The sequence below is a fragment of the Pelophylax lessonae genome (genome assembly GCF_965119305.1).
Source record: "Pelophylax lessonae genome assembly, chromosome: 4".
Taxonomy (NCBI): domain Eukaryota; kingdom Metazoa; phylum Chordata; class Amphibia; order Anura; family Ranidae; genus Pelophylax; species Pelophylax lessonae.
The window spans coordinates 534,378,423-534,401,582 of record NC_138771.1 but is presented as its reverse complement, the minus strand read 5'-3'; the positions used below and the strand labels follow the sequence as shown (position 1 = coordinate 534,401,582).

Genomic DNA, 23,160 nt, shown 5'->3' with positions numbered 1-23,160 from the left:
AACTTGGCCATGAAATCAGAAATCTGTCTATAACGCCAGGCAGACATAGGAAATTCCCCAAAGCGATCCTGTAAGGCTGTCAATGACAATAGCCGTCTGGACGGTGCAAATTTGCCTCAAAAAGTCTTCCCGTCCTCTCCCCAGGTGCGGACAAAACGAGCATCTGCACCGGGTGGAAACCAAGGGAACCCACCCAAGGGCGCAAGTGGGGACACCCCAGCGGAGAAGTCACCTCTCGCATTGAGTCCGTCCCATATGTGGAGGGTGGCCCTCGTCAGCGAAGAGGCTCGCTCCCATAGCCCCCTACCACTCCCCGGGATCCACAGCGCACCCGCCAGGTTAGTTTATTCATTTTCGAATTAGAAAAATTGAAATGAAATTCAAATTGGCATTCAAATTCGTTATTTTCTGAAAAATGTGAAGATGGTTATATTTTTTCTAATTTATTCAAATTGATTGTTTTTTCTATTCTTTTCTATTGTATTGTCTTATTTTCTATTCCATTATTTTCTTTTCTATTCTATTCTAATCTATTCTATTGGAATTTGAATTGATTCTATTCAAAAATTTGAGTTTTGGAAGAAAATTATATTCTTTCTAGTTAATTCTATTCTACTGTATTCTTTTCTATTCTATTCTATTGTCTTATTTTCTAGTCTAATCTATTCTATTTGAATTTGAATTAATACTATTTGAATTTGGGAAGACGGTTATATTCTTTCTATTTTATTCTATCATTCTTTTGTTTTGTTTTTTCTATTGTTTTCTATTCTATTCTAATTATTCTAGTCAAAATTGAATTTATTCTATTCGAAATTAAAATTTGGGAAGATGTTATAATATTTCTATTTTATTCTATTCCATTGAATTATTTTCTATTGTTTTTTCTATTCTTTTATTTTCTATTCTAATCTATTCTGTTCAAATTTATTCAATTTGAATTTCAGAAGATATATATTCTTTCTTTTTTATTCTATTCTGTTGTCTTTTCTGTTCTATTATTTTCTATTCTATTCTCCTTTTTTCTATTCTATTCTATTCAAGTTCACATTTATTCTATTTGAAATTCAAATTTCAGAAGACAATTCTATTCTTTCTAATGTATTATTTTCTGTTATATTCTATTGTTTTATCTATTCTATTCTTTTCTCCTGTTTTCTATTCTTTTCTTTTCAATTTTATTCTAATCTATTCTATTCAAATTTATTCTACTCAAACTTCTAATAGTTTTTTCTATTCTAGTGTTTTTTTTCTATTCTATTCTACGTTCTCTTCTATTCTATCCTAATTTATTCTATTTGAATTTGAATTTATTCTTTTTAAAATTCGAATTTTAAAAGACAACTATATACTATTTCATTATATTCTATTGTTTTGTTTCTATTCTATTCTATTTTGTGATATTCAGCCTTTTACTCCCCACACCCAGGAAACGTAAACTGAAACTAATAATTCCCACTGCAGAAAAAGCACCTAGGAAAGGATAAATGACTTGCCTGGTATATTAACTGTCCAAAACAATAAAAATTGTGAACTGCGCTATGATGACATGAAAAGTGATCAACAAAGGCACTGTGAAACTTTTGCTGAAAAAAATAAGAATTTCCAATATGGTTGTGCAACTCTTCATATAGCCCATATACACCATCAAAAACACATATATCCTTCCTCCTAAAAAGCAGCTTTAAAATTATAATAAAAGTCCAATCAAGTGTGTGATATCCAGAATAATAATTAAAATGATATGCATACTAAACAATACAACTCAGCATCATATAATGAAAATAAGTCCTTCTTGTGTTTGTGCTTATAAAGTGCCTCCAGTGCTTCAATATTTGATGGTGACTCACACTCCCCCCTTCACACCATGCACTCATGAGAGATGTATGACCAAAGATGGTGGGTCATAAAACGCTTAAGTGTGGACATGGTGTCTCCAGTGCCACTGGTTCTGGTTCCTTTTACTTGCCTCCAAGCGATTCAATCCCAAATTGATTAACTCCCTTAGCGGTAACCCCGAGCGTGACTCGGGGTGTTTTTTTCATGCTAGGATCGGTATCCCCGAGTCACGCTCGGGGTAGAGGTGCAGAGCCTGCAGCGGGGTTCCTTACCTTCTCCTGGCGATCCAGCGATGATCTCCCATTGCTGTGATCACCACCGAGATCCCCGCTGCGCCGTCCGCCGCCCTGATGACTTCCTAGTTCCGTTCCCTGCAGCAGCAATGGTGCATGGGAGCGGAACTGGGAGGGAAATTGAAATGTTGCACCAACACAAACACATAAAAAGGAGGTGATACAATGTAATCTGAGAGGATTACACTGTATCACCTTAGTATCAGAAAAATATCAAATATAAATTGTAAATTATAAATTATATTATTAATATGTATTATATATATTATAATATTTATATTTTATAATATATTTTATATTTTATAATATATTTATTATTAATATAATATTTATATTTTATAATATATATATGATAAATTATAAATATCAAAAAATTGTACCGCTTTTGGTACATAATTCCTGACATAATCATACCGCCAGGGAGGTTAATCGGCATGTATCAAGAGATCACAGAGGGGAATTCATCGAGCAGGTAGTTTATTAATTAATTCACAAAACAATCTTTCCCCGCTAGGTGCGCACTCACATGTTAATATTCCCTCTCGGCACTTAGGACTTCCAGTAGTATGTGTGTTTCAGTCAATAAATGTGTTTTTGATGGTATATGGGCTATATGAAGAGTTTCATGACCATATTGGAAATTTTCTTTTTTCAGCAAAAGTTTCACAGTGCTTTTGTTGATCACTATTCATATCACCATAGCACAGCTCACAATTGTTATTGTTTTGGAAAGTATTCTATTCTTTTCTTTCCTATTCTATTGTTTTCTGTTTTATTATTTTTTATTCTGTTCAAATTAATTTTATTTTGGAAGATGGTTATATTCTTTCTATTTTATTCTATTGTTTTTTTTTCTATTCTCATCTTTTCTATTCAATTATTTTATTTTCTATTCTTTTCTATTCTAATTGATTAATATTCTTTTTTTTTCTTGTATTCCTTTAATTTCTATTCTTTTATTTTCTTCAAGGTGAGAATGACCTATGTAGGAGGTAAGCGCCCGCAGGGTGGCGAGTCACAGCTAGTAATTTATGACTGAGTGACCTGGGAGCAGGTTGTGCTGGAGCCTAATCCAGAACCCTAGACAGGGAGATGACAATCTCTGGAGAGAATGGTTGTTCCTCCTCGCTGCTGTCAAACATTACGGTGCTCTAGGACACCCGGTTCAACCTTCGAGTGGCCGAAGGCTGTGGCAGCTCCTGTGGTCTCAGGGAAACGGCCGCAGATGAAGTGCAAGGTAATAGGGACAGAGGCTCTGCAGGTTCAGGGACAAGTGAATCCATAAGACTGGTAGTGTCCAGGAGTTCCTCGGAGGGCATTAACGCTACTATGGGTCCCAACAGTGCAGTGACCGGCAAGTCTGTAGTGTACAGAGAGCAGGCAGGCACAATGCATCATCTCGGATGGGCAGTTCTCCTGTATTAGATGGATTGTTCAGCAGCTCAACCCCAGATTCCTTGGGAAAGCAAAACCCAGGTACATCTTGACTGGCAACGGTGCGCCCTGATACAGATAGGAACAACATATATTAAAAATTGGTGTACTTGCACACTGCTATGTTGTGCTTTTGAGTGCTCTAAGACTATAAAACTCAATAAGTGGATCACTCACACCTATACACACTCTTTAAACATGTATCAATGTGCAAAATTATATTTACCAAAACAAACAATGCATCAGTCCAATAAGTGGTGTCCTTTGGTATGAATTCTCTTGCTTATGCTCAGTCATTCATAAAAAACAGGCTTGTGTTCACATATCCAAATGAGTGCTTCCTAAGTGTTCACCCCTATGTGCTCCAATCATCGACATGCATTACTGATAATCCCCTCATCCGATGTGCCCTCACCTAGGGGATAAGTCCAACCAATGGTCTATATGTGCTTTTGTCCCTCTCTGGGGATCTGTTTTATGCTGTTTCACTCCATTGCTGGCAATCTTGAGATTAAAACACTCCTTCTCTTACACTTATCTCCATACGTCCAAATCATACAGAGAAAAAGCTGGACATGGTGCTTTTATCTTTTAAAACAACCAAATTATTAAACACTAAGTAAAAAAACAATCACATTTTCCTGGTGTTTAAAGTGCACCAAACTGTAAAAAGCATTCAGTCCTCATAGTGCGGGTACAAGACAATCAGACACTATTACAACGGTATTCTTACAATGCGCGCCTCAGCGTGATGACAGATTGGCCCCTCCCCGTTATGTCACAGGGTCACGTGGCTTCCTCAGAGGGATAGTCCCCTGACTCAGAGATGAGCCATATCAAAATTTCTTCTCACATTTGGCGAGTGTAAATAAGCTGAGGGCGAGTGTGGAGCAGGGGCAGATTGAGCCGACAGTTTTCTGGCTGATCGCTTCTGGCCTTTTTTTTTACAGGGCATCAGAGTAGACAGGGGGGAAATTGCCTCCCTGACCAACCCCCCCGGGCCACTCTAATGCCCTGTAAAAAAGACTGCACCCCTTCTGCCAGAAGTGATCAGCCAACTGTTGGGGGGAGAGCTGGCAAGATGACACAGAGAGAGGATCTTCCACTATGCTGTGACACAACTTGGATCTGAAACTCCTGGACCGGCCCCTATAATAGACAGCATGCTGGTGCAATGTTTGGAAATTCAATCAGTATGCTGTCTATCATAGAAGTCGTTCCAGGAGGCGGGACTTTGATAGTGGTCAGGGTTTCAGATCCAAGCTGTGTAACAGCATAGTGGTAGTTCCTCTCTCTGTGTCATCTGGCTGGCTCTCCTCCTGTGATCTCCATGCAGTGATAGGCTGTATTGATGGTCACTGATGAGGCTGCACTGATAAAGCTGCACTGATGGGCAGGCTCTGATGATGCGGCACTAAAAAGGCAGCACTGATGGGGCTTCACTTGTAAGGCTGCATTGATGGGCACTAAAAGGCTGCATTGATGAGCAGTGATAAGGCTACACTAATGGGCACTGATCAAGTGGCACTGATAAGTCAGCACTGATGGGGCTGCACTGATAGGCACTAATAGGCTGCACTAATGGGCACCGATAGACTGCACTGATGGCCACTGTTGAGGCGGCAATGAAATGGTGGGCACTGATGAGGCTGCACTGATAAGGCAGAACTGATATGTTGCACCGATGTGGCTGCACTGATGGGTAATGATAAATCTGCACTGATGGACACTGATAAGGCTGCACTGATGGGTACTGATATGCTTTATATTAATATTGCTAAAGTTGTTAATATTTATTTTTGTATTTTAATTCTGCATAAAACATTTAACAATGTCATTACATAAGACAATTTATGAGGGTGTGTTTAAGGGCAGGGCGGGGCAGGGTAGGGTTCGGGTGGGGCAACTGGTGGCGAGTAACTATTAAGGCCTGGCTAGTAGCTCAGGGCTTGAAATCTTGAGCCCTAATAAGTGCAGAGTTTCTCTGACAGTGCTGTCCCATCCTAATACACACTGTGACTTGATATATGTTGCATTAGGGACACTGCTGAGCCCACACCCTGTCCACCAGTCCAGCGTACCCCTGTTCCATCCCTACCTGTAACAGAATGGAGTCCCGCTGTGCGGATCTTAGGTTGTGCACTTACTAATTCCTTCAGAGTGTATGCTGCCCCTTCAGAGAGTATGTGCCAGAGATGTCATCGGCTGCACAAACAGAGAACATCTCCTAAACAGTGCACGTTTATACATACAGGTAAGCTTTATTTTAAAGTGGAACTCTAGTCATAAAATTAAGTCCTGCTATATCACTTCAGGCTGACCCCTTATGTAGGTATATCTATGTAAAACATTACAAATGTGTCTATTGTTTAAAATCCAGTAATACACTGTCTCATCCGGCTCTGCACATGCTCAGTTGCTCTCTATTTTTAAGCACTACTGAGTTTATAGAGGCCGATCTGCTGACAGTCCTAAAGTGGAATTAAACTTCGCTATCCTTTACAGCCAAGGAAGTTGCTTCTGTTTGATCTACAACTGCAATGGTGCTGCATGCGATCAGTTATGATACTAGCCATTTGATGGTTTGACATTCTGGTTAAAGCAGGATTCCACTCAAAAGTGGAACTCTGCTGATCTGCTTCCTCCCCCCTCTGGTGCCCCATTTGGCACCTTTCAGGGGGGACGGGGGAACGGGTACAGGTTTTTGACAGGTACCTTCCCCACTTCCTGGGAGACAGCCCAGCGGCGCTGTCCCTCGGAAGCTCGGCTCCCTCCTTTTTCCTCCTGCTTTGCGCATGTGCAGTAGGGAACCAGCAGTGAAGCTGAAAGGCTTCACTGCCGGGTTCCCTTACTCTAGATGGCGGCGGCGGCACCCGAGAGCCGATACATAAATTGGCTTTGGTTGCCAACATCGCGGGCTCCCTGGACAGGTAAGTTCTACTATTTAAAAGTCTGCAGCTACAGTATTTGTAGCTGCTGACTTTACATTTTTTTAAGGGGGGCGGAACTCCGCTTTAACCACTTAAGCCCCGGAAGATTTTACCCCCTTCCTGACCAGGGCCTATTTTGCGATTCGGCACTGCGTGACTTTAACGGACAATTGTGCAGTCATGCGATGCTGTACCTAAATGAATTTAACGTCCTTTTTTTCTCACAAACATAGCTTTCTTTTGGTGGTATTTGATCACCTGTGCGATTTTTTGATCATGCGCTATAAACAAAAAAAGAGTGAAAATTTTGCAAAAATAACAATATTTTTCACATTTTTTTATATGAAATTCCCCCCAAAAAAATTTAAAAATCTAAATTTTTTAACATTTTAGGCCAATTTGTTTTCTGCTACATATGTTTGGTAAAAAAAATTGCAAAAAGCGTATTTTGATTGGTTTGCGCAAAAGTTATTGCATTTACTAGCCAAGGTAAAGATTTTTGTCATTTTTGTTGTTTTTTTTTTAACTAGTAATGGCGGCAATCTGCGATTATTTTTGCTGGACTGCGACATTGCGACAGGCAGATTGGACCCTTGACTGACATTTTTTACACTTTTGGGGGTACCAGTGACATTACTACAGTAATCAGTGCTATACATATGCACTGTTACTGTAAAAATGACACTGGCAGGGAAGGGGTTAACTTTATTGGAGAAGGAGGGTTAAGTGTGTCCCTAGGGGCGTGCTTCTAACTGTGAAGGGATGTGGCTAGTGGTGTAAGAACAGAGAAATACGATCCTATATAGCAGGACCGTATGATCTCTGTTCTTACACAGGGGAGAATGACAGGCGGCTTTGTTTACTTTAGCCGCCTGCCTTTCTCCCTCTGCAACGGACGATCGCGAGTGGCCGGCGGACATCGGGTCCGCCGGTCACACGCGCGGGGGTGTCCGTGAACGAGCGGGGGCGGGACCGCGCCTCAGGCGGCGCATGCTCATCCCCTAGAGGCTCACAGGCGAGTGACGTAGTACTACGTCGCTTTGCCTGTGAGGGGCTGACTGCCGCAGTAAATATACTGACGGCAGTCGGCAAGTGGTTAAGGACACAAGCCAATATGACATTTTCCAATCCCGCCAGTGGCGGCTGGTGAAGTTTTAAGATGGGGGGGGTGCAAGACCCCGCCCTTCCATTTGGACCCCTCCCATTCCTCAGAAGCCACACCCCTTATAGACTCCACCCATTTTGTCCCCTGTATTTTGCTTGCATGAACCAATTCTCCCAATATATCACATATTAAGGGGTCTCTCAGTACTAGTATATCCCATAATAGGGAACGGGGGCCCTATTATGGGATATACTGTGAGAGACACCCTATTATGGGATACATGGACTGAGAGTGGCACAAACACCACAGTACAGACCCCCCCAAGCACAAACCTCTCAAGCACAAACAACTCAAGCACAAACCCCACAGTACAGGCCCTCTAGCATAAACCCCACAGTACAGGCCCCTAGTACAAACCCCACAGTACATGCCCCCTTCAATATAGTGACCACCAGTATAAATGCCCCCTTTCAATGTAGTGACCAGCATACATGTCCCCAATGCAGTGACCAGTATACATGTCCCCAATGCAGAGCTATGCGTGCGTGCCTCCAATGCAGTGACCACCAGTATACATGTCCCCAATGCAGAGATATGCATGCGTGCCTCCAATGCAGTGACCACCAGTGTACATGTCCCCCAATGCAGAGCTATGCGTGCGTGCCTCCAGTGCAGCCAGTATACATGTCCCCAATGCAGAGCTATGCGTGCGTGCCTCCAGTGCAGCCAGTATACATGTCCCCAATGCAGAGCTATGCATGCGATGCGTGCCTCCAGTGCAGCCAGTATACATGTCCCCAATGCAGAGCTATGCATGCGTGCCTCCAGTGCAGTCAGTATACATGTTCCCCAATGCAGAGCTATGCATGCGTGCCTCCAGTGCAGCCAGTATACATGTCCCCAATGCAGAGCTATGCGTGCGTGCCTCCAGTGCAGCCAGTATACATGTCCCCAATGCAGAGCTATGCGTGCGTGCCTCCAGTGCAGCCAGTATACATGTCCCCAATGCAGAGCTATGCGTGCGTGCCTCCAGTGCAGCCAGTATACATGTCCCCAATGCAGAGCTATGCGTGCGTGCCTCCAGTGCAGTCAGTATACATGTTCCCCAATGCAGAGCTATGCATGCGTGCCTCCAGTGCAGCCAGTATACATGTCCCCAATGCAGAGCTATGCATGCGTGCCTCCAGTGCAGCCAGTATACATGTCCCCAATGCAGAGCTATGCATGCGTGCCTCCAGTGCAGCCAGTAAACATGTCCCCAATGCAGAGCTATGCATGCGATGCGTGCCTCCAGTGCAGTCAGTATACATGTTCCCCAATGCAGAGCTTTGCGTGCGTGCCTCCAGTGCAGCCAGTATACATGTCCCCAATGCAGAGCTATGCGTGCGTGCCTCCAGTGCAGCCAGTAAACATGTCCCCAATGCAGAGCTATGTGTGCGTGCCTCCAGTGCAGCCAGTATACATGTCCCCAATGCAGAGCTTTGCGTGCGTGCCTCCAGTGCAGCCAGTATACATGTCCCCAATGCAGAGCTATGCGTGCGTGCCTCCAGTGCAGCCAGTAAACATGTCCCCAATGCAGAGCTATGCGTGCGTGCCTCCAGTGCAGCCAGTAAACATGTCCCCAATGCAGAGCTATGCATGCGTGCCTCCAGTGCAGCCAGTATACATGTCCCCAATGCAGAGCTATGCATGCGTGCCTCCAGTGCAGCCAGTATACATGTCCCCAATGCAGAGATATGCATGCGTGCCTCCAATGCAGTGACCACCAGTGTACATGTCCCCCAATGCAGAGCTATGCGTGCGTGCCTCCAGTGCAGCCAGTAAACATGTCCCCAATGCAGAGCTATGCGTGCGTGCCTCCAGTGCAGCCAGTAAACATGTCCCCAATGCAGAGCTATGCATGCGTGCCTCCAGTGCAGCCAGTAAACATGTCCCCAATGCAGAGCTATGCATGCGATGCGTGCCTCCAGTGCAGTCAGTATACATGTTCCCCAATGCAGAGCTATGCATGCGTGCCTCCAGTGCAGCCAGTAAACATGTCCCCAATGCAGAGCTATGCATGCGTGCCTCCAGTGCAGCCAGTAAACATGTCCCCAATGCAGAGCTATGCGTGCGTGCCTCCAGTGCAGCCAGTAAACATGTCCCCAATGCAGAGCTATGCATGCGTGCCTCCAGTGCAGCCAGTAAACATGTCCCCAATGCAGAGCTATGCGTGCGTACCTCCAGTGCAGACAGTAAACATGTCCCCAATGCAGAGCTATGCATGCGATGCGTGCCTCCAGTGCAGCCAGTATACATGTTCGGATGTTCCCCAATGCAGAGCTATGCGTGCGTGCCCGACTGACAGCAGTGCACTTACCTGTGAGTCACGGCGGCTTCTCCCTCTCCTCTTCTTCGTTCGGCGGCGGGAAGGTGAGCGGCGCTTCTCCCTCTTCTGCGGCGGGTGACTGGCGGGTGACCAGCGCGGGCTTCTTCTCCGGACTGGACTCCAGGTCTTCGGCGGCGGGAATCTGACCGGGCGGTGACGGTGAGTGACTGATGCACGCACCGGCACCGCCCCCATTGCGACGTCAGGCTGGAGACTGGACCAATCACAGCCAGGAATCCACAAAGTGGGGGTGTGCAAGCGCTGTGCCCTGCGCCCAGGTTACGCCCCCAGAAGGCAGCCAATTGGCGCCTCTTGTGGGTCGTAACCCCACCCCCCCACCCCCAGCCTCCACATAGGCCGGCGGCGGCGAAGTTTGCGAACGCAATTTTTTTTTTTTATTTATTGCTCATTTTGTCTTTTTTTTTTCTTTTTTTAGGGGGGGCGGCGCCCTGGCGCCCCCTATGCACGGGCCGCCACTGAATCCCGCCATTCCAGGTATGTAACTATTGTTTTTCTTAACCACTTTACGACCGCGCGCGGTAATACTACTGCGGCAGTGTGGCACGATACCGTCCAGCCACGTAGTATTACGTCATGCGCGATCGCGGCTCCAGAGCGCGCTCCCGCGCACCGCGGGTCCCGATACCGATCGCATTCGGTAGGGAACCGATCAATCACCAGATACTGACCAATGATTTTTGGTCAGTGTCTGGCGATCGGTCCCCACCAATGACAATCTGTCCCCTGTCTGTGTAATGTAAACACAGACAGGGGAAGTGATGTCACTGTCCCTCCTGGAGTCCTTTCGGTTCCAGGAGAAGACAGAGACACACCAAAAACGTGAGTTCCACCAACACTACACTGACACACCTCACATAGGCACATTTAACCCCTTCATCACCTCTGATCACCCCCTGATCACCCCCAAACCCCTCACAGTGAACACTATATACAGTGGTATACAGATATTTTACTGATCACTGTATAAGTGTCACTTGTGAGCGTAGTTTGCGCCTGCGTTAGGCCCAAATAGGGTTAGGGTACCCGCCACCTATCCCCTAATAAAGTTTTAACCCCTTGATCAGCCCCAGTTAACCCCTTCACTACCTATTACTCTGTGCACTAAATACAGTATATAGGTAAATACTGATCACTGTATTTAGTGTCACTAGTGACCCTAATTTGCGCTTGCGCTAAGCCCATATAGGGTTAGGGCACCCGCCACCTATCCCCTAAAAAACTTTTAACCCCTTGATCTTCCCCAGTTAACCCCTTCACTCCATATAAAACAGTGCACTAATATATACAGTATATCAGATAACTACTGATCACTGTATTTAGTGTCACTTGTGACCCTAATTTGCGCTTGCGCTAAGCCCAAATAGGTTTAGGCCACCCTCCATCTATCCTCTATAAAGGTTTAACCCCTTGATCTCCCCCAGTTTAACCCCTTCACTTCCCTGTCACAGTGTTCACTATATACAGTGATTACCGATCACTGTATTAGCGTCACGGGTGACACAACTTAGGCTAGCTAGTTAGCGTCAGGGTCCCACTACACCACCGTTACTTAGCGTCAGTTAGAGTCAAGTACACTAACACACACACACCACCGTTACTAGTATAGTGTTTGAACAGATCAATATCTGATCTGATCAGAACTATACTAGCGTCCTCATAATTTAGTGTTCCCCAAACGCAGTGTTTGCACAATCAGCACTGATTCCTGCTAGCACCTGCGTTTAGCCCCCTTGCCCAGACTACCTTACCCAGGCAAGTGTAGTAATCAATAGATTACTGACACTTCCAAAAAACACATCACACAAAACCGCTGCGTTAGCAGAGTCAGGCCTGATCTCTGTTAGCACTAGCAGTTTTTCTTTGTAGCGACCAAAAAGTCCTCGACAACCAGGTGCTTTTATTACCTAGTAGTCGCACTACTGTACCGGTAAATTTAGTTACTAAAATGACAAAACGTTGGTACAGTGGTGAAGAGGTCTACGAAATGCTGACCACGGCACGTGAGAGCGATGGGGAAGCCTCACTGTCAGAATCAGGGTCAGTATACGAACCAGATGACAGCAGCGGCTCCCTGACAGATAGCTCCGACAGAGGGGTCCCTGCTAGGGTCAGGCGTACCCGACCCCATTCTGGAGTTGTTGACTTGCAAGAACTGGAAGTTTCTCGTATGCAGCAGAGTGCCAGTACTAGTGCCGCTCACACTTCTCGTGAACTGGCAAGCACGAGCGGCCTAGTACACCCTGGACCTTCAACCAGCACTGCAGTATCACCTGGTGACGTGGCGAGTCACCTGAGTGCAGTTGAAGCTGGTGCGGTGACTAGCACGAGTAGTGGCCCGCAGCCACCGCGTATCCGAAGACAGGCCCGTAGAGCCCATAGTGTCCTCCCTGAAGCGCTGGCATTTCCTAATTGGCAGCCCACAGATTCCACAGCGCCAGTACTTCCCCCATTCACCGCCCAACCCGGAATCCAAGTGGAAACAGCTGGTTTTAATCCCATAAACTTTTTTGAGCTGTTTTTCACTGAAGATCTTTTCAGATCTATTGTGGACCAATCAAATTTGTACGCTCAACAATTCATCGCCGCCAACCCAAATTCACCCCTTGCCAGACCATTTGCCTGGAATCCTATTACGATTCAGGAGTTTAAAACCTATCTGGGCCTTTCCTTCAACACGGGCATTACAAGAAAGAATGAATTGCGGTTATATTGGTCCACTGACCCAATTCATCAAATGCACGTGTTCTCTGCTGCTATGTCCAGGGCTCGATACGAACAAATATTTCGGTTCATGCATTTTAACGACAATGAACTCTGTCGTCCTCGGGGAGACCCTGAATATGATCGGCTCCACAAAATTCGGCCCCTCGTAGACCACTTCAATCAGCGGTTCGCAGCCTTGTTTACCCCCCAACAAAATGTCTGCGTTGACGAGTCCCTGATTAAGTTTACTGGTCGCCTTGCTATCAAACAGTACCTCCCCAGCAAGCGTGCCAGATACGGGGTCAAGTTGTATAAGCTCTGTGACAGGGCCACAAGCTATACAGTTAATTTCCGTGTCTACGAGGGAAAAGATAGCACTGTGGAGCCCCCCGATTACCCAGACTACATAGGGAGAAGCGGCAAGATAGTTTGGGACTTGGTGTCACCCTTATTCGGAAAGGGGTACCACTTGTACGTGGACAATTTCTATTCAAGCGTGCCACTTTTTAGACACCTCTATCAATTGCAAATTGGCGCTTGTGGCACCGTGCGATCTATTCGCCGGGGCTTCCCCCAACAGCTAGTGAATGCCCCACTGAGCTCGGGGGAGAGAGCCTGCTTGAGGTGCGATGAATTGCTTGCAGTGAAGTGGAGGGACAAACGAAACGTTTACGTGCTGTCCTCCATTCACCCAGACACGGCAGTCCAAATTACTACGGTCACCGGTGTTGTTGTTGAGAAACCCCTCTGTGTCCACGACTATAACCGGAAAATGGGAGGGGTGGACTTCAACGACCAGATGATGGGACCGTACTTAATTGCCCGTAAGGCCAGATGCTGGTACAAAAAAGTGTCTGTATACCTATTTCAGTTGGCTGTTTACAACGCTTTTGTCTTATACAAAGCGTCTGCTGGAACATTATCCTTCTTTCAATTCCAAGAAGAGATAATCAGAGCCCTCCTGTATCCAGCTGGTGCTCCTGCCCAACTTCCCCAACCAGATGCAGTGAGCCGGCTGCATGAGAGGCATTTTCCGCAATACCTCCCGAGTACCCCTACCAAACGATACCCCCAAAAAAGATGCCGTGTCTGCAGCAAGCGCGGATTTAGGCGTGACACCCGGAATTATTGTCCCGACTGTCCTGACCAACCTGGTCTTTGCAACGGTGACTGTTTCCGTCGCTACCACACACTAGTGGATTATTAGTGTAGGGTACAGCACGGCACAGTTTAGGGCACATTTACACAGGGTCTCAAAAGATGTTTGATGGCTATCGTCATTTTGAGAGACCCGAACCTGGAACCTGGAACTCGACGTTTGAAGAAAAAAAAAAAAAACATAAAAGCCAAAAATAGTTGTCGTCTCAGTCATTTTTTATGTTCTTCTGCACTTCCTATGTACTTTTAATGTCCTTTGTATGTTTTTCATTCTTTTGTGACCTGTTTCTCTTGCAGGTACTCGTCGGCTACCATGCATTGATTTCATATATTCTGACACAAACAGTGTTTGCGCTCAGCATATATGGATACCTTTGCTGATAGCAGCTGTGGTGATTTTCTGATTTCAGCACTGCAGTTAAAATCTTATTTTGGTATACGTGGATAGTGCCGTGTATACCCATCATTAAATTCAGTGGGTGGTTGTTTGGGCGGTTAATGATGAGAATCCAAAAATTTTTGTTGTGTCAGTCATTTTATATGTCCTACTCTTCCTAATGTACTTTTTTTAATGTACTTTTTTTTTTCATTCTTTTGTGACCTGTTTCTCTTGCAGGTACTCGTCGGCTACCACGCATTGATTTTATATATTCTGACACAAACAGCGTTTGCGCTCAGCATATATGTATACCTTTGCTGATAGCAGCTGTGGTGATTTTCTGATTTCAGCACTGCAGTTAAAATCCTATTTTGGTATACGTGGATAGTGTCGTGTATACCCATCATTAAATTCAGTGGGTGGTTGTTTGGGCGGTTAATGATGAGTAATACTACGCATTATTCCTGTGCTGATTTCTGATAGGTTCTCTTTTTTTTCGTTCAGCCCACAGGCTGCATGAAAAAAAAAAAAAAACTAGATGCCAAACAAAGACCAGCAATGTACTGGTACGTTGCTGGACTTTGAGTGGTTATACCAGGATGATGCCTGCAGATTTAGGCATCATCTTGGTATTGTTTTTTACAGCAAGCGGTCGGCTTACATGTAAAAGCAATCCTAGCGGATAATTGGCCGCTAGACTGCTTTTACATGCAGTGGGAGGGGACTCCCCCCCCTCCTGCCGCCTTCCGCTGCCTTCCACGGTTTTTCTTGGGCTCTCCTGTCCCACCGGTTAACCCGAGAGTGCAGCCGGTGGTTCAGTTATCTAACCATAGAGCTGATTGGAGATGAGAATGGCTCCAATCATCTCTATGGCCTAAGATGCCGGAGGCTACGAGCATTTCATGACTTCTGTTTCGCCAGAAATAAACAGCGCCATTGGGAAATTGGGAAAGTATTTTATCACACCAATTTTGGTATGGTCAGATGCGTTAAGGTCAGAGGAAAGATCTAGAGTCTAAAAGACCCCAATTTTTTTTAAAAAGAGTACCTGTCACTACAGATTGCTATCACAGAGGAAATTTAAATTCACCGTGATAACAATAAAAATGATTAAAGAAAAAAAAAAATGAAAGAAAAGGTGTCAAAATAACATAAGAAAGCAAATTAAAAAATAAAAAGAAAAAAAAAAAATCAAGCCCCCCTGTCCCCCCGTGCTTGCGCGCAAATGCGCGCACAAGCGTTGGTCTAGTGTCATATGTAAACCACAATTTCAGCATGCATGTGAGGTATCGCCGTGAATGCCAGGTCGAGGGCAGTAATTCTTGTGGTAGACCTCCTCTGTAAGTCCAAAGTGGTAACCTGTAAAGACTTATAAAGGCTTTTAAAACCGTACGTAGTTTGTTGCCGCGGCACGGGCGTGCGCAATTTTTAAAGCATGTCATGTTAGGTGTTTATGAACTCGGCATAAGATCATCTTTTAAATTTTACCAAACAATTTGGAATTATATAGTGTATTTCTGCATTAAATATAAAAAAAGTGTATTTTTTACGCAAAAATTGCGTTTGGAAAATGTGTGCGCAAATACCGTGTAACAAAAAAAATTGCAACATCCACCATTTTGTTCTGTAGGGCCTCTGCTTTAAAAAAAAATATATAATGTTTGGGGGTTCAAAGTAATTTTCTTGTGAAAAAAAAATATTTTTTCATGTAAACAAAAACTCACAGAAAAGGCTTGGTTTTCAAGTGGTTAGAAGAGTGGGTGATGTGTTGCTAAAATTGAGCATAAAATGCCAGGACTGTTCAAACACCCCCCAAATTACCCCTTTTTGGAAAGTAGACACCCAAAGCTATTTGCTGAGAGGCATATTGAGTCCATGGAGTATTTTATATTTTGCCCTAGGTTTCAGGAAAATGACAATTTGTTTTTTTTTTTTTTTTTTACACAAAGTTGTCACTAAATAATATATTGCTCACGCATGCCATGGGTATATGTGAAATGACACCCCAAAATACATTCTGCTGCTTCTCCTGAGTACAGGGATACCCCATGTGTGAGACTTTTTGTCAGTCTAGCCGCGTACAGGACCCGGAAAACCAATCCGCACCTTCTGGCTTTCTAAGGGCGTAAATTGTTGATCTCACTCCTTACTACCTATCACACTTTTGAAGGCCATGAAATGCCAAAATGGCACAAAACCCCCCCAAATGACCCCATTTTGCAAAGTAGACACTCCAAGCTATTAGATGAGAGGCATGATGAGTCCATGGAATATTTTATATTTTGCCACAAGTTTCAGGAAAATTATTATTTTTTTTACACAAAGTTGTCAGTAAATGATATAATGCTCACACATGCCATGGGTATATGTGAAATGACACCCCAAAATACATTCTGCTGCTTCTCCTGAGTACAAGGATACCCCATGTGTGAGACTTTTTTGCAGTCCAGCCGCGTACAGGACCCGGAAATCCACTCCCCACCTTCAGGCTTTCTAAGGGCGTAAATTGTTGATCTCACTCCTTACTACCTATCACACTTTTGAAGGCCATGAAACGCCAAGATGGCACAAAACCCCCCCAAATGACCCCATTTTGCAAAGTAGACACTCCAATCTATTTGCTGAGAGGCATGGTGAGTATTTTGCATCTCTCATTGTTTTTGGAAAATGAAGAAAAAACAGGAAAATGCATTTTTTTCCTCTTTTTTCAATTTCCAAAACTTTGTGACAAAAAGTGAGATCTGCAAAACACTCAACATGCCTCTCTGCAAATAGCTTAGGGTGTCTACTTTCCGAAAAGGGGTCATTTGGGGGGGGGGGGGGGGTTGTGCTGTCTTGGCATTTCATGGCCTCCGAAACTGTGATAGGTAGTCAGGAGTGAAATCAACAATTTACGCCCTTGGAAAGCCTGAAAGTGGGGGTTGGCTTTCGAGGACCTGTACTCGGCTAGACTGCAAAAAAGTCTCACACATGTGGTATCCCTGTACTCAGGAGAAGCAGCAGAATGTATTTTGGGGTGTCATTTCACATATACCCATGGCATGTGTGTGCAATATATCATTTAGTGACAACTTTGTGTAAAAAAACAAAAAAAAAAATAATAATAATATATTTCCCAGAACTTGTGGCAAAATATAAAATATTCCATGGACTCACCATGCCTCTCAGCAAATAGCTTGGGGTGTCTACTTTGCAAAATGGGGTCATTTGGGGGGTTTTGTGCTATCTTGAAATTTCAGGGCCTCCGAAACTGTGATGGGTAGTGAGGAGTAAAATCAAAAATTTACGCCATTAGAAAACCTAAAGATGGAGATTGATTTTCGGGGTCCCGTACACAGCTAGGCTCCCAAAAAGTCTCACATATGTGGTATCCCTGTACTCAGGAGAAGCAGCAGAATATATTTTGGGGTGTAATTACACATATACCCATGGCATGTGTGAGAAATTTATCTTTTAGTGACAACTTTGTGTTAAAAAAAAAAATTTTTTTTTTTTTAGTCATTTTTCAAACACTTGTGACTAAAAAAATTTAAATATTCAATGAGCTCAACATGCCTCTCAGAACATTCCTTAGGATGTCTACTTTCCAAAAAGTGGTAATTTGGGGGGGTTTTGTACTGCCCTGCCATTTTAGCACTTCATGAATTGAGATAGGCAGTCAGAAATTAAAGCTGCGTAAAATTTCAGTATTTACACCATAGTTTGTAGACGCTATAACTTTTGCGCAAACCAATAAAAATACGCTCATTGGATTTTTTTTTGTCAAAGACATTTAGCTAAATATATTTTGGCCAAAAAAAATGACATAAATTGAGTATATTGGATATTTTTTAAAAGACAAAGTTGAAAATGTCATTTTTTTGCAAAATTTTCGCTCTTTTTTTATTAATATCGCAAAAAATAAAAAGCGCAGAGGTGAGCAAATACCACCAAAAGAAAGCTCTGTTTGTGGGAAAAAAAGGACGTAAATTTTGTTTGGGTACCACATTGCATGACCGCACAATTGTCAGTTAAAGTCGCACAGTGCCGAAGCACAAAAAGTGGTCTGGACGGAAGACAGCAAAATCCTCCGGTGGTAAAGTGGTTAAACCATTAAAGTTCTGGGTTTCATTTCGCTTTATAATTTACTGCTGTTCAGGGGCTCTGGGCTTCAGCAAAATGGCAGCCTCCATCAAGAAGAAACAGGAGCAACGCTGAAGGCAAGTTACAGCACACAATCATTTTGGTGGCATAATTATTGATGTGGAAAGGATGTTCCTTCCTAAAAAACATTATTTTTTATCAACTTGTTATGGGTAAAGTTCCTGTAGGCGGTGTTTACTGCCATTTTAAATCTTACATATTAAAACCATGTTAAAAGTCAGAATGTGTTGTGGTTGGAGCCCATTGTTGAAGCTTGCTTCGCTTTGTGTATATAAGCCCCATACCCAGCTGGCTTTGTGAGTAGACTGTATAGCATTTTATATTCCAACAAATGGTATTGTAGGTCAGTGTTTCTCAACCTTTTTTCAGTCACGGTACCCTATAAATTATGGACAATCTCGAGGCACGCCATTCTGAAATGTAAAAACTATAGAGCTTTATGTAATGCAGCAACATCCACAAATCCAAGTAGGACACCTAACGTTAGAGGGGATTTATTATTCCAAAGCAAATACATGTTTACACACTAGTACTGACTAGTAGTCTGATGTTTCTCTTGTCCCTCAGTTTTTCTCCATCACTCAGCTAATGTGACTGCAGCACTGATAGACAGGGGCAGGGGAGGGGCAAACAAGGATGCTATGCAGGCGACTGACATCCTCCTTATCAATGGATGATGCCATTGGTCGTTAGGACTCCGGCCGCTATAAGGCTGCAATGGTGCACAATGAAAACCTGTGTAACTAAAAAGCAGCCTTCATCCACACACCGGCTTGTATACAATTTGTAGGCATTTTGCCAATGCACCCCCCCCCAGGAAACCTTTAACCGCTTGCCAAGCGCCGCACGACTATTTACGTCGGCAGTCAGCCCCTCACAGGCAAAGCGACAGAGGGCTACGTCGCTAGCCTGTGAGGCTCTAGGGAGCGAGTGCACGCCGCCGGAGGCGCGGTCACGGACCCCCCCGCGCGTGTGCCCGGCGGACCCGATGTCCGCCGGGCACACACGATCATCTGTTAGAGCGGGAGAAAGGCAGGCGGCTAATGTAAACAAAGCCGCCTGTCATTCTCCCGTGTAAGAATGGAGATCAGACGGTTCTACTATTTAGGACCGTTGATCTCTGTTCTTACACATCAAGCCACAGCCAATCACAGTTAGAAACACGCCCCTAGGTCACACTTAACCCCTCCCTCTCCAATACAGTTAACTCCTTCGCTGCCAGTGTCATTTTTACAGTAACAGTGCATATGTATAGCACTGATTACTGTAGTAATGTCACTGGTAACCCCAAAAGTGTCAAAAATGTCAGTCAAGGGTCCGATCTGTCCGACGCAATATCGCAGTACCGCAAAAATAATCGCAGATCGCCGCCATTACTCGTTAAAAAAAAAAACAACAAAAATGACAAAAATCTTTCCCATAGTAAGTAAAAGCGATAACTATTGCGCAAACCAATCAAAATAAGCTTTTTGCGATTTTTTTTACCAAACATATGTAGCATAAAAAAATTTTTTTTTGGGGAATTTCATATAAAAAAAATGTGAAAAATATTTTTGCAAAATGTACGCTCTTTTTTTGTTTATAGCGCATGATCAAAAAATCACACAGGTGATCAAATACCACCAAAAGAAAGCTCTGTTTGTGGGAAAAAAAGGACGCCAAATTCGTTTAGGTACAGCGTCGCACGACCGCGCAATTGTCCGTTAAAGTCACGCAGTGCCGAATCGCAAAATAGGTCCTGGTCAGGAAGGGGGTAAAATCTTCAGGGGCTTAAATGGTTAAGGCATCCTGATTGGAAAAGGCTGCAGAAGATAAAGCACAAGGCTGATGCGCCTCATTCACCACAAATCATGCACATGTTCTTTTTTTCCAATATGGCTTCATTAACTATTTTTGAGTCTTGTGTGGAGGACGAACTGACACAAGTATTGCACTTAGGACAGGGAAGCCGGTAAGAACCAGGTAGTGTTCGGGCAATGATGAGGAGCCCCACTCCCCGATACACAGCACACCATACAGCTGCGCAGTGCCGCCCGGGGCATGCCGGGACATCTCATTCTACCTCTGCAGTACACACAGCACAGCAGGCGCCCCGGTCTGATAAAACTACATTTCCCGGCGGCCCCGGGTGACGTCATGCATCATGTGACCCGGTCCGCTCAATCACTCCCTTTGTTACAGCGCTCACAGTGTTTGTAAGGCGCTCCGGAGGAGGGTGTGAGGCAAGGGCCCAGCTGTGGAGTTGGGGGCCCCGAGCGGTAATCCTGTTATAGGTAAGGGAAGAAGGAGGGGCTCTGAAGTGAGTGCAGCGGAGGGTGAGGACACAGCTACATTATAACGGGTGATGGCCACATCCCCGGTGCGGTGAGTGAGTGCCGGAAGTGACGTCACTGGGTGCTTAGCCGTGCTGGAGAGAGACGAGTTTGGGTGCGGGGAGGTATAAGAGAGATAGAGGGAGGATGGGGAGGCACGGAGATGTGCGGGGAAGGCTGCGCTCATCAGCGTGCAGAGGCTTTAATTAGTAAACAGTGCAAGTAACAAGGTGCAGGGACAACCAATTATAATTCTCCTTACTGTTAACGGAACCTAAAAGACGTATTGTGATTGGTTGCTAAGTGTCTTATTGAAAATGTCCAGTAGGGTTCATGGTGAGACCTGACCCCAGTCCATGATTGTCTGCTGAGCTTGGCAGTGCTGGTCCTGGGGGTGTCCGCTGGTGAATTTTAAAGGATAGAGGCTTCATCTATTCTAAACACAGGAGAAATGGACAGAGAAGTACTTCTATATCCCACATCACTTTCTGAGTTTGGATTTTTCGGCTTCAACCACTTGACTACTGGGATGACTTTTTCATTTTTTGCCCACATGGTTAGATCTGTATTTTTTTGCTAGAAAGGACTGTTCTCTCCCCAAAAAAAGAATATATTTTCTGAAAGCTGTTCTCCAAGGTTCCTTCTGCTTTTTTTTTTTTTTTTTTTTTTTTAAGGGATGGATTGTCTGTCCAGGGAGCCTGGGTGCGCCTGTTTGACAGCTCCGTAAAAGTGATCGAGAAAGCAGTTTCCCGGCTCTTAAAGTACAATTAAAGTCACCTCAAGGGCACATTACCCACTTCAATACGGGGTACTTTCACCTCTGTCCTGCCCAGGACATTTTTCAGCTTTCAGCACTGTCTTATTTTGAATGACAAATACTCAGTCATGCAACACTGTAGGCATTGTGTGGTGCGCCTGTGGTAGGATGTCCTAGAACTGGAAAGCTGCACTGTAGCTATATATCGACTATAGCAGGGTGGGGAAGTGGTTAAAAGCACTTGTTACTAGAGATGAACTGACATTTTGGTGGTCAAAATGGTGTTTTCAGCATTTTACTAATAGTGAAAAAGGTGCAGAAAATGCATGCAATTTTAACACGATTTTACTGTGCTTATGGTGCATTTTTCATAGATCATGTGACTCAAAAAATGCATCAAGAACTTAACACGGGTGCATTATTGATGCATTTTCAATGCATTTCAATGGGGAGGTGCACTTTGTTTAACTGATCAAAAATGCCGCAAGCAAGATTATTTTACTACCACAACAGAAGCTCAACAGACCAGTGTGAAGATCTAAAAAGAATTTAACCGATTGCATTTTTCTTGAGCTTTTCTTGTGCTGAAGGTGCTGATAATGGCCAACTGTAAATTCATATTAATTCATAATATTAAAAAGTTGAATATATTACAATTATAGATGCACCAATATATACAGGTGCATCTTTAAAATTAGAATATCATCAAAAAGTTAATTTATTTCAGTAATTCAATTTAAAAAGTGACACTCCTATACTCCTATATTTTATATAGATGCGTTGCACGCCGAGTGATATATTTCAAGCATTTTTTTTCTTTTTCCAATTTTAATAATTATGGCTTACAGCTAGTGAAAACCCCAAATTCAGTATCTCAGAAAATTAGAATATTGTGAAAGTTCAATATTGTAGACTCATGGCGTCACACTCTCATCAGCATAATAACGTAAAACCCCTTTCCCGAACCTTTAAATGGTCTCTGTCTGCTTCAGTAGGCTACACGATCATTGGGAAGACTGGTGACTTGACATTTGTCCAAAAGACAAAAGTAATTGACACCCTCCACAAGGGTGGGCAAGTCACAAAAGGTCATTGCTAAAGAAGCTGGCTGTTCATGGAGTGCTAAGCATATTAATGGAAAGTTGAGTGGAAGGAAAAAGTGTGGTAGTTCAGGGCTTGACAAATTTTGCCTGAAATCTAGGAGCCAGCTAAAAAAGTTAGGAGCCATTTTTTTTTTAAACTAACAACCAAGCTTTATTTAATAAAACGGATACTAAATTTACAAATAAATATGACTAGAACTCCACTCTCTTCTATAGTGCAATTGGATGGAAACAGACTGTCTGTCTCTTTCCATCCGATGCCATCTGATCTGATCCACGGGATGGATAGAAAATAGAACCACCATCCATCTGTTTTTGGCGGACAGGATCAGATGGCGGCAGATTACTGCTCCATAGAGGAGAATGAAGGGTCCGATCAGGTTTGCCTGAAAAACTGACAGGCGAACCTGATCAGACAGCCCGTGTGAAAGGGGCCTTCGGCTGTGGCACGGCGATGAGGAAAAAAAAAAAGATTATATATATATATATATATATATATATATATATATATATATATATATATATATATATATATATATATATATATATATATATATATATATATATATATAATTTTTTTAATAATAAGAATTGGAAAAAAAAAATTTTTTTTTT

At 43.7% G+C, this 23,160-nt stretch overlaps 1 protein-coding gene across 2 annotated transcripts in view; it reads left to right on the top strand.

Moving 5' to 3' along the window:
• The first annotated feature begins 20,537 nt into the window (after positions 1 to 20,537).
• The window catches only part of LOC309553879 (uncharacterized protein C2orf42 homolog), an 80,024-nt gene continuing 77,401 nt past the window's right edge, over positions 20,538 to 23,160 (top strand). Inside the window, exon 1 of one of the 2 annotated variants that reach the window (XM_082255361.1) lies at positions 20,538 to 20,688. The gene's annotated coding sequence lies outside the window, so the exon portion shown is untranslated. The remainder of the gene's footprint in view (positions 20,689 to 23,160) is intronic. The other variant, XM_082255360.1, reaches the window with a different exon arrangement.